The sequence below is a fragment of the Lates calcarifer genome, linkage group LG10 (assembly GCF_001640805.2).
Source record: "Lates calcarifer isolate ASB-BC8 linkage group LG10, TLL_Latcal_v3, whole genome shotgun sequence".
Lineage (NCBI taxonomy): Eukaryota > Metazoa > Chordata > Actinopteri > Centropomidae > Lates > Lates calcarifer.
In genome coordinates this window covers 17623368-17636004 of record NC_066842.1, presented here as the reverse complement: position 1 = coordinate 17636004, position 12637 = coordinate 17623368, and positions in this window count along the sequence as shown.

The following is a 12637-nucleotide window of genomic DNA, read 5'->3' as shown; positions in this document are numbered from 1 at the left end:
ATCCAAGTGAAATAACAATATATTAAACACAATTTTTGAGTGGACGGGGACAACTTGAGTTAGTCTGTGGTCATTTAAACACAACTTCAGTTATGAATATACACCCAATGTACACCACGTGAGCACAATATGAAAAAGTAGAAGAAAAGCTCTTAGATTTAGATTTTGTCACAAGGCCTCATGTGCCTAAGCAGTGCAAATTCCTTACCAAGTTTGCAATTAATCAGATTACTAAAACCAACTGACATACAGTGAACCCAGAGCTCCCGGAACCCCATGGGGTCCGTGGTGCTGGGGTAGTTCCCCGTCTTGCCCAGTTGGTATTCCAGCCTTGAGGACAATAAAGACTGAATTAAAGTGAGCTATTGAAGCTAAACCACCATTACTTTGAAAAAGCAAAGTAATGAAGGTTTGTGGTTGTGGTACAGTGGGGGGCCCACTGATCACAGTGTAAGTGGCTCCTCCTGTTCGTCTGCTGAAGTGTCCATGGGCAAGACACATTGAACCCCAAGTTGCCTCACTTATAAGTCACTTTGGATAAAGTGTCTGCCAAATGAGTAAATGTGTTACACCACACACTGATTCTTACCAGGAAGAGTTACAGCATTCATAAATATTTATACTGACTTTATTTACTGAGGTGCTATTACTGCAGTCAAGAACCACAGTGTGTGAGTTTCTTGTCTCTGCCCTCTCTTCTTTCTTTTTCTCTATGTCCTTTCTCAGCGCTCTCCTTTTTTACCCCTCTGTGACACACATGCTGCACAGTGATTGTGTATGTGTGTGCAGCATGGTGGTTGGGGGGGGGTCGGCCCTCTGATTCATTTCACACCCCACTGGTCTGAGACCTGTGACTGTGGCTCTGGCCTCTGTCTGTTCCTCACACCCTGAGAGAGTACAGGTGTCAGGGGACACATGCGGGAGAAACACACACACACATGTATGCGCACACACACACACACACACACACACACACAGATATTCATGCACACTTACAAACACACTTTGTGACCTCTAAATATTCTAACAGAATACAAGGTTGGGGGGGGGGGGTGCTGCTGAAATATTAAGCCGAAAGAACTGCATCACACTGCACCCTACTCCAAAGCTGAATACATTCCAGAAAGATTCCCAATCTTTTATCTTTATATTCCTTATAATACACTCTGAATATTGTGTATACTGAATTATCCTCATTGCATTTCAATAATTCATTTGATAAGAAATTAAATTGTTGTAGTGCATCATCTAATTTCCATTTTTCTTCCCTCGGCACATAAGCCAAAACACAATATTGCTTAAACATTACACAACTGTGCCGTGTTGTAAACTAAAACAGGCAGTTACAAGCCGAGTGAAGAGGTAAAACTCTATTTAAGGCATAAAGCCTGTCTGTAGGAGAGAAATATTCACACCTAGCAACTCTTACTCAATATACCCAGAAAAGTAGGTGAGGAAATGCATCGGCATCCCTCACAAGAACATTTGCTTCCTCCTTACTTTTCATTCATGAAGCTAAGTTTACAAACTGCACATGCCCCAGTTTAGTGCCTTTGAGGTCTGCGTTGAGCATGTGTGCTGTTTTCCCCTGATGCCCTTCATCACGCCGGGAGCTGGGTTTTTGTGCAGGAGGAGGGGGCAGGGGGGAGGAGGTGTGACCCAAAGTGTCACCCACGTGACCGTGCGGTGCCAGGTGGACCGCACATGTGATGTCAGCGCCAGGTGCCAGGTGGGCACTATCTCAATAATGCATCACGCCCGGCTCTGGCACTGGCAGGCGCACCACTTTGAAGTGTTCCAGAAACATCTGTAGCTTGAGTTTTTAATCACCTTGCCTGTACCTCCCTGCTTCCCATCAATCCTTCTCCACTTCTTCACATCCCTCTCTCCCCCTCTCCTGCAAAGAAATTAATGAGAAGTCTTCTTAGTTTGTGTTTGAGTTTGTGGGTTTAGCGTGCGCACGTGAACATGTGTTTATGTGCATATTTACACGGGTTAACCCGCAGAGCCACCAAGCTGCAGAATTCAATCAACAGGATAAACAAAATTCAAAATAGCTCCTTGTCTTCTGGATGTTTGCGGAATATTCAGCAAGGCAAGAATTATTAGTGTTGTGTTAGATAACACAAATTTACCATTGGCCAAATAGCAATCAGCTGCAATTTCAGTCTCTAACACTCCACAAGATTTGCATACTAATAGTCTCTTCACAAACTGATCAAACTAAACAATGCTGTAATGACTAAAAATCAATCATGTCATGGAATAGAGTCTACAGTAACCAGAAGTTTATTTTTGATCAAATCTGTTTGCCAGGAAGACAGAGAGAGATGTGATGAAAGATGAGGTGTGCCAGAGAGGAAGGAAAAACAGAGGGAGGGAGAGATAGAGGGAGAGGTTTACCAAAAAAGTAGAACATATTTAATGTGTGGCAAGAGTCCAATAACCTCTGGACATGAGAGGGAGCCCAGACTGCATAATATCTCCACCATACTACCATATAATGAATAGCCTTGTAGCACAGTTGGGCCAATTCAACAGGGGGCTGTAAACACACTACCTTACACTAAATGTGTGCAACCCCACACTGGCACACACACAAATTCACACTCCTCTAGTATTACAATGTTTACGCCCAGGATCAACTGCTACACACACAAACACATACATGTGAACTCGCAGCCCTTCAGGCTTGTACAAACTGGTTACTGCCAGCTAGCTGCATACTGGACGCTGTTGGCCGTTACTGGTTTTGGCCAGCGTGGTGCGTTTGATTAATTAGCGTGTCATCCACATACAGAGGAGACTATTAGTGTTCATCTGCAAACATTTAGAAAACTGGAGGGGAAGAGGAATGAATGAAAGGGCAATGAAGGTGGACTCCGGCATGACAAATATGAGAGTCATGTCGGCTTTTTGGCTCGAGTGCAGCATGCAAACTAAGGAAAGAGAAAGGGGCAGTGAAAGAGAGAGAGTGAAAGAATGTGCTTATATTTTGTTCAGGTGATGCAGTTTCTCATGATATAGATAGCTGGGGCGGGAGTCAAAGGAGCACACCCAAGGGAAACAATAAGAGAGGTTTGTCTCAAAAGCTGAAAACAGACACAGAGGCTCCCATCACGCAGGTTTGAGTGCATGCAAGTGCGAATGAATGCAAGTATGTATTTCTCTTCTGAACTATTCCCAAAGAAATAAAATGTGCGTCATAAACTGGAAGGGTAATTAAATCCATATTCTTAACAAAGATGGAGCTTTAAGTGTAATGCCAGAGGGTTTCTTTAATGCACAGAGCTGGAATGTGTCTTGTTATCACATGTACATGGAGATAAAGTCTTATAATTATTCAGACACTGAAGGACACTTGTGCACGTCTCCGAGTCCTCATGAGGAACACTTGTGCACTCACCACTTCTGTATGCAAATTAGTGAGATCACTTACACACATGTGCACAAACACACACGTGCACATGTTCCACCATCGGAACATGTTCATGTGATCAGTGGTCAGCCGGTGTTCATTTCAAATGTCATCATAGTATGTTTGTTGAACACTGACATGCCCATGAGTGAGGCTCTGAAGGGAATTCTCACCAGAGGGAATAGGCTCTCCCTCTCTCTCCCACTCACACACACACACACACACACACACACACACACACACACACACACACATAGATAAACAGCTGCAGCTCCACTGCCCCCTTGTGGTTAGTAAAACACATATTCTTTCACTCCCGAAACATCCCAACCTCGCCCCCCCCTCCCCCAGGGACCTCCATAATGTTCTAATAATAGGATATGGAAACACCAATCTTTCCTCTGCAATTGTGACAATACGTGCTTTTATCCAAATTTTTGTTAGACAAGATCCTGGCAGAGCAACAGGGACAACATCTTGAATTTTCTCAGGTCTCACACTGTTTCACACATCTAACCTCTCTCTATTGACATCATGAAATCACAACCACAGTCATCTGACCCAGTTTGCTTCTGTTTTGTCTCTGTGGTGCTGCAGCCTTCAAGCCCTCAACAGCTCTGTTAACGGCGAAGTATGCTCCAGAATAAAGGTTGGATTTCTCATTCATGTTGTGAGTCTTTAGACAGAAAATTGGATCCCAGCAAAGAACCACTTCAACAAGCCTTTTAATTTTCTTCTTTCTTTTTTTTTTTTTTTTTACATCTAACCACTTAACACAGAAAGAGGTGTACAGTGGAGCTACAGCTATTGCACATAGCGTTGAAAGAATACAACAAAAGCAAATTTGTTCATCCAAACCTGCATGCACATAGATAGATACCTGAGCACTTACAAACAAATGCACATTCACAGATGCGCACATAAAGCAAGCATTTCCTCTTTAATCATAGCTTTTTGCCATTGCAAAGAACATAATTGCAGTATAAGAAGCAAACTGTTAGTAATCATGTAGAGGGTTTGGCTGCAGCATTGGATAATTAGGTTGGTTGTGTGCGCCTCACTAATCACAGGGACATTTAATGGCAGCGTGGGGTGAGGGACTAAAACAACTACATTTAGCTGTAATAAATTCACTGATCATTCATTCAGCGTGCACAGTCCCTGTTGTCTCTCATTCATTTTCAGTTTGAGTTTAGAGAAACAAGAATATAACAGTAGTGTAAGCTTCATCAAAATACATCAGCAGCATACTCTGCTGTACATTTGTATTATGTAACTTAAACACTAGACGAGTGTTACTGACTAGGTTTTCATTCCTTTTTCTTCCAGGCTTTGTGTCCTTGCACATTTGCTGAAGGTGTTACCCTACCCATATGAACATCTTTCAGTAAACTCTGTAAATATCTGAATATTTAACTAATAAGTCATTCTTTCTCCACACTTTTGCCATTTAACCCCCAGAACTATCCCTACTTTAAACCCTGTATATATTCTGTAGATTCCTGGCTAGACAAGAGAACAGTCATTTTAAAAGCACTGACTATTTGCCAATACCCATTTACTCAGTATTAAGAACAGTTGCTTGTGGGGCTGACTACATAGGTGACCTTTCCTTGCCACACACTGGCTGAGTACCCTTGAAAATGCCTCACGCTCACATACTAAAGCAAGCTTTCCTCTCTAGCCAATTTGAAACCTGCTCCTGGCAATGTCATTCACCCCAGCCTTTAGAACCTCACTATATAGCTACATGATCTAATGGGCTTACTTGAAAGAAAAACATATGGCACATTATGTATCATGCTTGTTGTAGTGCATGTTTTTTTTCCCCACTCCCCATGCCAGACCCCTAACCTTTTACCATTACTCATTCACCTCCCTTATATTTATTATGTTCAAATCTTTGTCCAGTTTGCAAGGAATATCTGGCTGCTCACACATGTTGAAGAAACAGAGAAGCATATGGAACAAGGACCTGAAATGTTTTCTATTTTTATGCTAAATAATGAATCTCTTAATTCTAATTAGTGAAGGAGTTACATCAGAAATGCCTCATTTGCAGATATCCAAAGAATTGTTCCTTAGAGACATTGAAACTGTCTTGTAATTGCTGAAAGGCAAAATATTCTCTAAAGGGAGAGAAGAGATGAAAGCTGATTGTGCACCCCTCTGTCCCACAGTGAGAGCTTCCAGTGCTGTTCTGAGCTTATTCTTATGGGCCAAATCAGCCAGTCAAGGAAATTCGCTGCAAGATGCTGTGTGTGAAGGCAGCGCTCAAAAAAAGAAAAAAGAAAAAAAAAGAAAGTCACTGTAGAGGCTACTGTGGTGCTGCAATTTGACCCCTATGCACAGTATAGATGTTCTTTTAAGTTTAGAGGGCCTACATGTTAATATTAGTGCATTGCTCTGCAGGATTAAGTTGGTAGTTGTGTCTGTTTGAGGGTGAGTGGGAACTAAAACCAGGAGCACAAACCTTAATCTCATTGCTAGAGCTGTAAACCTCTCATCTGGTGTTGGAACAAGTCACAAATGGTATATGTTTAATCAACATATACCAAAATAGACCCCTATGCATTTCTGACATTTAAACAAAACTTTGAGAAGAATATTCAAGTACGTCGCTGCAACTGGCTGATGTAGATGACAGGCAAGAACTGTTCACTATTTGTGACTCAGCTTGGTAGTTCAACCCACAACCACTGAAACAACTCAGGAAAACTTTATAAATGAGAAACTATGAACACACAGCACCAGACGTATAGTACACACTAGTTATTGTATTATTACTACTACATATGATATGATGTTATATATTATTACACACTTTAAAGGAGTCCGCACTTAGCTCTTTATTGTGCATTGCCTATTAATATTTATTAGATATGATATTATAACGACTTCCAACCATTGTCATCTCACTAAATGAAATATTATTCTAAGAGCCTAAGAGGAGCAGAAGAGTACTTAATCACACATGTATGTGTCTTCACAGCAAGTTCTGAAAGGATGTACACAGGTGCGCTTGTATAATATCGGTGTTTGTTTAAAGGCACCTCCATGGCTAAGGTCACATCACCTCTCTTAGCGGCAGCAGCAGTGGAAGTGATTAGCAGAGAGACGATTCAGCCTCCCCCTCCTCCCCCAACCACCCCACACACCCCAGCAGTCCACAAAGGACTAGGTTCAATTGAATCCAAACACAAGTCTCAACTAAATTACTGAGCTTAAATTACCTCTCCTATACGTTCGCCATTGCCAATCAGTTACAGTAACTGCATTATCGTTGTCACAAGAGCAGTATGATAATGGCACAATATTGCCAGCATAATGTCTAGGAAACAAGGCTACTCTTTTTGAAAGATCCTCAAGTATCTATGAATCAAGAGACAATGTTGCAGCTACTTCAGGTAATGTGCTAAACATGCAATACTTTTGATAATAACTATTTGTACAGTGACATTTAGAGAGACTCTAGAGGTACAGCAGCTTGGAGTGGAGACTGCTCAGATGACACAAACAGCAATATAGCATCAGCTTGTTTGAACAGCAGCTTCAAAGTCATACTGTTAGTAACTTGCAGTGGCTTTTGTCTTTGTCTCAGAGGGAGGGATGGGAGGGAGGCTGAGGATGGAGAATGGAGGTGGGGTGTGGAGAGAGAGATGGATGGAGGGTGGGAAGGAGGCGACAGACGTGGGCGATGCAGGGGTGGCTCAGGTTGTCGGGAGCAAGTGACAGTGGCAGATGCATTACCAGCGACATCTCCATCCCTGCTGACGCCGGACCCTCTCTCTCTGTCACACACACACACACACACACACACACACACACACACACACACACACACACACACACACACACACACACACACAAACACATGCGTCGAAGTTGATTGAAGCCAGTGGTTAGGCCCCACGCCGGGCACAGGGGGTAATGACTGTCACCCTTTTTCCCCATCAGCCCCCTGCCTTAATCAACACACACAGTCACACATGTACACACAGATACATATACACATACATCTCCTATTCTCTCTCCTACTCTCTGCTGCTCTCTGAAATGTCAGGCTGGCAGGAGGTTGTGTGGAGTTCCTCCGGAGAGCTATAAAAGCTGATTGGAGTTAAAACAGTTGGTCAGGCCTCCCCGCCCCAGCATCTGTTGGATTACAGTCAGCCAACCTGTCATCTGTGAAATGAAGGCTAGTATGGGAGGAGAGGGGAAAGGCCACAGGAGGGGACAGACAGACAGAAAGAGAGATAGAGAGGGATGTGTGAGACAGGGAGGAGGAGGGGAGGGGTGCGTAGATTGGTTTAGTAAAGGTTATTGTGTAAATTAATAGGACACGCTGTGAAAAAAGAGTCAATTTGTCCACATTTGGCGGAAGAAAAAGATGCCGGGAGAGACAAGGGTATCAAAGGCAAATACAGCGATGGGCTAGGGGGTCGAAAGACGGCAGGGACAGACACACCTGACCTTTAGATGAATCATTTCATTTCTCTGTCCTCGTGTATCACTGCCTCTGAGCATTGGAGGTGAGGAGCAATCCCTTTGACCCCCACCCCCACACCTCTTCCTTTTACCCCCACCCCCTCCAACCTCCCTCGCCCCCCATCTCATCCCTCTCTCCTGGTCTCTCTCCGTCACCCACTGCTGAACCCACCCTTCGCCTCCACCTGCTTTGTCCCCCTGAGGGAATCATTTTCACTCTAACAACTTCAATTAACCTTACCCCTTCATGCACACAAACACACACGTGACCACACACACACAGACACACACACACACCCCGGGTAGACCATGCCTGCACACGCACATCTCCTCTCCCATATCAGTCACAGGTAAGGTCACTGGACTGGGAGACAGAGGCTTCGCAGAGCTCCTTCCAGGGCCATGTAAAAGAATGTGAGGCTACCTGCCGCAGTCCACGGTGCATGTGTATACACTGTTCTTAAACAAATAACAGTCACACTGTCATAAATCCTCTGAAATAATTAGAGCTGGGACAGCCAAAGGAAATGTATTTAATTTCATGCTCCAAGAAATGGCAAATGTCTGTTTCATTTTGTGCCCCAGGATTAAGTTTTGGAGGTCGTGGGCTGAGACACCTCAAGGTTGAGGGAGACATACATGTTCTGTGAAACTTAGGTGAAAAAAGCACTCCAGGCACACAGACACACAATCACTCACACATACACAGTTTCCCTGAGCCAGTATTCAGAATTACACCACATCCGTTTGATGCTGAAATTGCAAGAATTAATCAAAATCTGCTGCGCTGTGCTTGAAATTTGAAAGAGCCAAATGAAATACGCAAAGTATAATTATTGGTCCACTTTGATTTGATAGGATAGGATCATTGTTTCAGAAGCCAGTTGGTGGTGGTGGGTGTGTGTGTGTGTGTGTGCGGGGGGGGGTTTAAAGCAAAAGCAAATCTGCTATTGTGCTATTGAAAGATTGGTGGGCTTCCCGGTTACACAGCAGTAAACAGCTTTCAGGGGTCTTTGGTCTGCCATTAAAAAGAAGCTCCTGCTCGTGTGGTTTCTATGTGCATGCAAGCATGTATGCGTGTGCACATCCACGCATGGTTTGTACTTACATGCGCATGGATGCTTGTTTGTGTGTACAAAAAATAGAGGGAGGTTGTTTAAATCCACACAGCTGTTCTTCAAATCAGACTTGGCTGGTGTGTGAATGCCTGCAGGCAGGAAACTCTACCCTTCTATTCGTTTTCATCATCATTTAGCTGCTCTATAACAATGCCAGGCTGCTGTTTAGGAAGCAAAGTCCAAAAACTAACAAGTGCCAACATTGTAACTGAAGTGTTTTAATATGCTGTAATGATGGGATAATGATCTTCAATCATAATAGTACACTGGGAAAGTAATGATACACCATATTGATTCAAAACCTCTGTTTATTCAGCTGGTTTGCTGGGCTCATGCTTATATTTTCAATAACAACTTTGAGACGACACAGATGAGGACACAGCTTGCCTGATCATAGCTTCACTTAGCGCCTGATAAGAACCAAGGGACCAAGACTGATTTCACATCTGATTGCAATAATATGACCTATGCAGGAATTAAGACTGCAGGCGAAAAAACAAAGTGTGCTCAATTAAATATACTTGTATAACACACGTAAATGTATGCATAGACACACCACCTTTAATCCTGCACTAAAACACACCCAATCACTCTACAACTGCCACATCCTTTTCCCACATCCAGCAGAGCTCTCCCTGGGCTTATCAGTGCATAATTGCTGTTGATTGGTGTATTATTGCTCTGGTTAATCTGCCTGTGGGTGGCTAATAAAGGAGCTCCATCAGGGATGTTATCAATTGTAGGCAGAAGGTGTGCATGGAGTGAAACTGGAAGCCAAAAAAAGGAAGGAGAAGGAGGGCTTGGAGTAGGGAGGAGGGGGTGGGGGATATGAAGGAAAGGAAGGTGAGAGGGGGGAAGTGACTGTGGGATGAAAGGGAGAGAGGAAAAAGATTTATTTTTTGATTCATGTTGAAAGTCAGTGAAGGACAAATTAGCAAGGAAACACCAGAAATCAGAGGAAATTCTAGCTTTAAATGTTTGTGGTTCAGGATGTGTCCATCTGAGGTAAAGTAAGGTAACATCACTGAGCTGGATGTTGTTCTGACAGAGTTGTGAGAGTGATCTCGCTCCCCGGAGGATCCTTTTATGATTGATGTGGCCTTGTTCCTCGGGCCTCAGTCCTATTTCTACACAGAGGCTGGAGGAAGAGGAGGCTGCAGCGAGGTGATTAGATTCCCCTCCATTACACGGCAGGCTGAGACAGGTAGGATATCACCCACAGCAGACACGCCACGGTCCCAATGCCCTGTGCAATAACCGCATGTTGGCAACTGACCCTGTGGAGTGAGAGGGGAAGCTAACATGACAAACTAGTGTTTCTCCATTCCACTGGGGGGTGGGAGGGGTAGGGGGTCTAGCAGTGATTGAATTGGCACACGCTCCAAAGACCATTGAAAGTGGTGCAAGAAAATGGAGACAAAGACGAGTAATTCGGTAGCAAGGACGAGCAGAAGTTGCTTAGAGCCGGGGAAAGTTTGGAGTGCATCGCTGCAGGCAAACTGAGGACATTAAACAACGGGAGATGGAGTACGCTTTGCACACATCTAATGCAACTTCATCTGTCTCCAGCGGTGTCTTCTACTGTCATTGCCACGCATAGAGGCACCTTAACACATTTTACTGATGTTTTCATTACTTTTCAAGTCACAGCCCATGTGATAGATGTTGTTTAAACTGAAGAGCTGGGACTGCTATTTGAGGAGAATTGGCCTGTCGTTCTGAGTGGATAATTTTGCTGCCTTTGATTCAGTACAGTGTTGTATGTTGTTAAGAAAGGACAGATTCTGCAGTACTTTGTCTACCTCAAAACTGAGAAATATGCTTTAATCCACCAAGATGACCTGAAGGAGTCCTGGGAATCCACAACAGCAATCACAGCTGTGGAACATGGGTCAGTAGGTGAAGGCCTAATTTTTTATGATTTGGTTAAAGTTCTAGCTTAATGGGTTCATCTTTGTGATTTTAGTGTAAACTATAGGATGACAACCACCTGTCAGGTAATACTTAATGTTAGTCAAGTAGAAACTAGGGTCTAAATTGGGATTCTAGTCCATGTGGCAATGTTATCAGTGTGGGAAAGACCCCAGATGTTGTTCTACTGGCTTTACAATAGCACCTCCTGCTGGTGAGATGCATGTATTAAGCCAGTGGTTTATAATAACAGGACATGTGAACAGGTATTCATATAAAACAAACAAGAGGCTAGAGCAGAGCAATGCAGTAAAAAATAGCTGTAAGAGTGTATATAAAAAGGAGGTAACTCAATCGATTCAGAAGAATGAAAAGCTGAAGACAAATTACAATTGCACTGACTTTAGTTTGACCCTTATTTCTTTGTCTGTTTTCATATCCAGTGGAACGCGGATGTAACTGAATTGCATCAACTCATTTTAATCTGTTCTGAAGTCTCCTACAATAATCTCATCGGTCAGACTGATAGCCATTCGACAAAACACTCACACTCACTGAACAGATTATTTTGTGAATTGTTGACTTTTGGCATCTAGGCTCTGTTCTCGTCACTCCCAATAATCATATGCAGCATAACATGGATTGAGGAGTGACAACATTGACTTTCTGACCATATTAATGTCCTAAACCATGGACTCACAGAGGCCACAGGTGGATGCTATAGTGGCGATGGAGCTTATAAACTGATGTATGAACAGCAGCAAGTGAACTGCAGCAATTAGGGCAAAGCTTTCAGGTGAGAAGTTCAGCAGAAGACATGGATTAAAAGACTAAGAAGGACACTAAACTTCAATGAACTATACATGCCACCACATTGCAAGGGGTGCATTGGTTGCATGCTGTGAGTGAGTGACGCGTCATTTGACAGCAGCTGTGGACTCATCTGCCACAGAACTTAAACTGCAACTAGAGATTTATACTTAACTTTGTCTGAAAATGACCACTTGAAAAGTTAATTCAAGAGTTTGTATGTTTTACAGGACATAAAGGCTAAAAAAAAAAAAAAAAAAAAAAAAAGTGCCTGTTTTCAGCTAAGCTCCTAAAAATGCTTTTTAAAAAAAACATCGCACCATATTACGTCACATAGGGGAGTCAGTGTCATTGACTCCGACTCTATGCAATGTGCAGAAGTAGGTGATAGTGAGTTTGAGCAATTGTGTGGTGTTTTTTCAGTAGTTTTACAGTGTAATATCCATGTCTGACCATGCTGAATTATTGTGTGTGGTGCAGGCTGCACAAATTCCAGCCTGTCAGGATATCTAGTCCACTATTTTCCGGTCAGGAAAAGAAACTGCTTTCGTGCTTAGGTGCATGGAAGAGCAGCATGAGCAGAGCCCTGTTTTCTAATGTTTGCTAACTTCCAAATTAGTCAGCATTGCGATTTAAACAACGGGGAGCAAGTGTGAAGTGTCAGTCTCTCTCTCTCTCTCTCTCTCTCTCTCTCTCTCTCTCTCACTCTCTCTCCACAGCAGTACAGCACCATAAATGTAGTGAGAAGTTATTGTATATTCATGGATGTACATCCGTGGTTATATTATGCAGTACGAGACATGACTGATATAAGCGGATACTCACTAGTGTCTGTAATATCAATACTGCTGCCAATAGCAGATGACCAGTACTAGTTTGTTATAGCTGTTGTTAG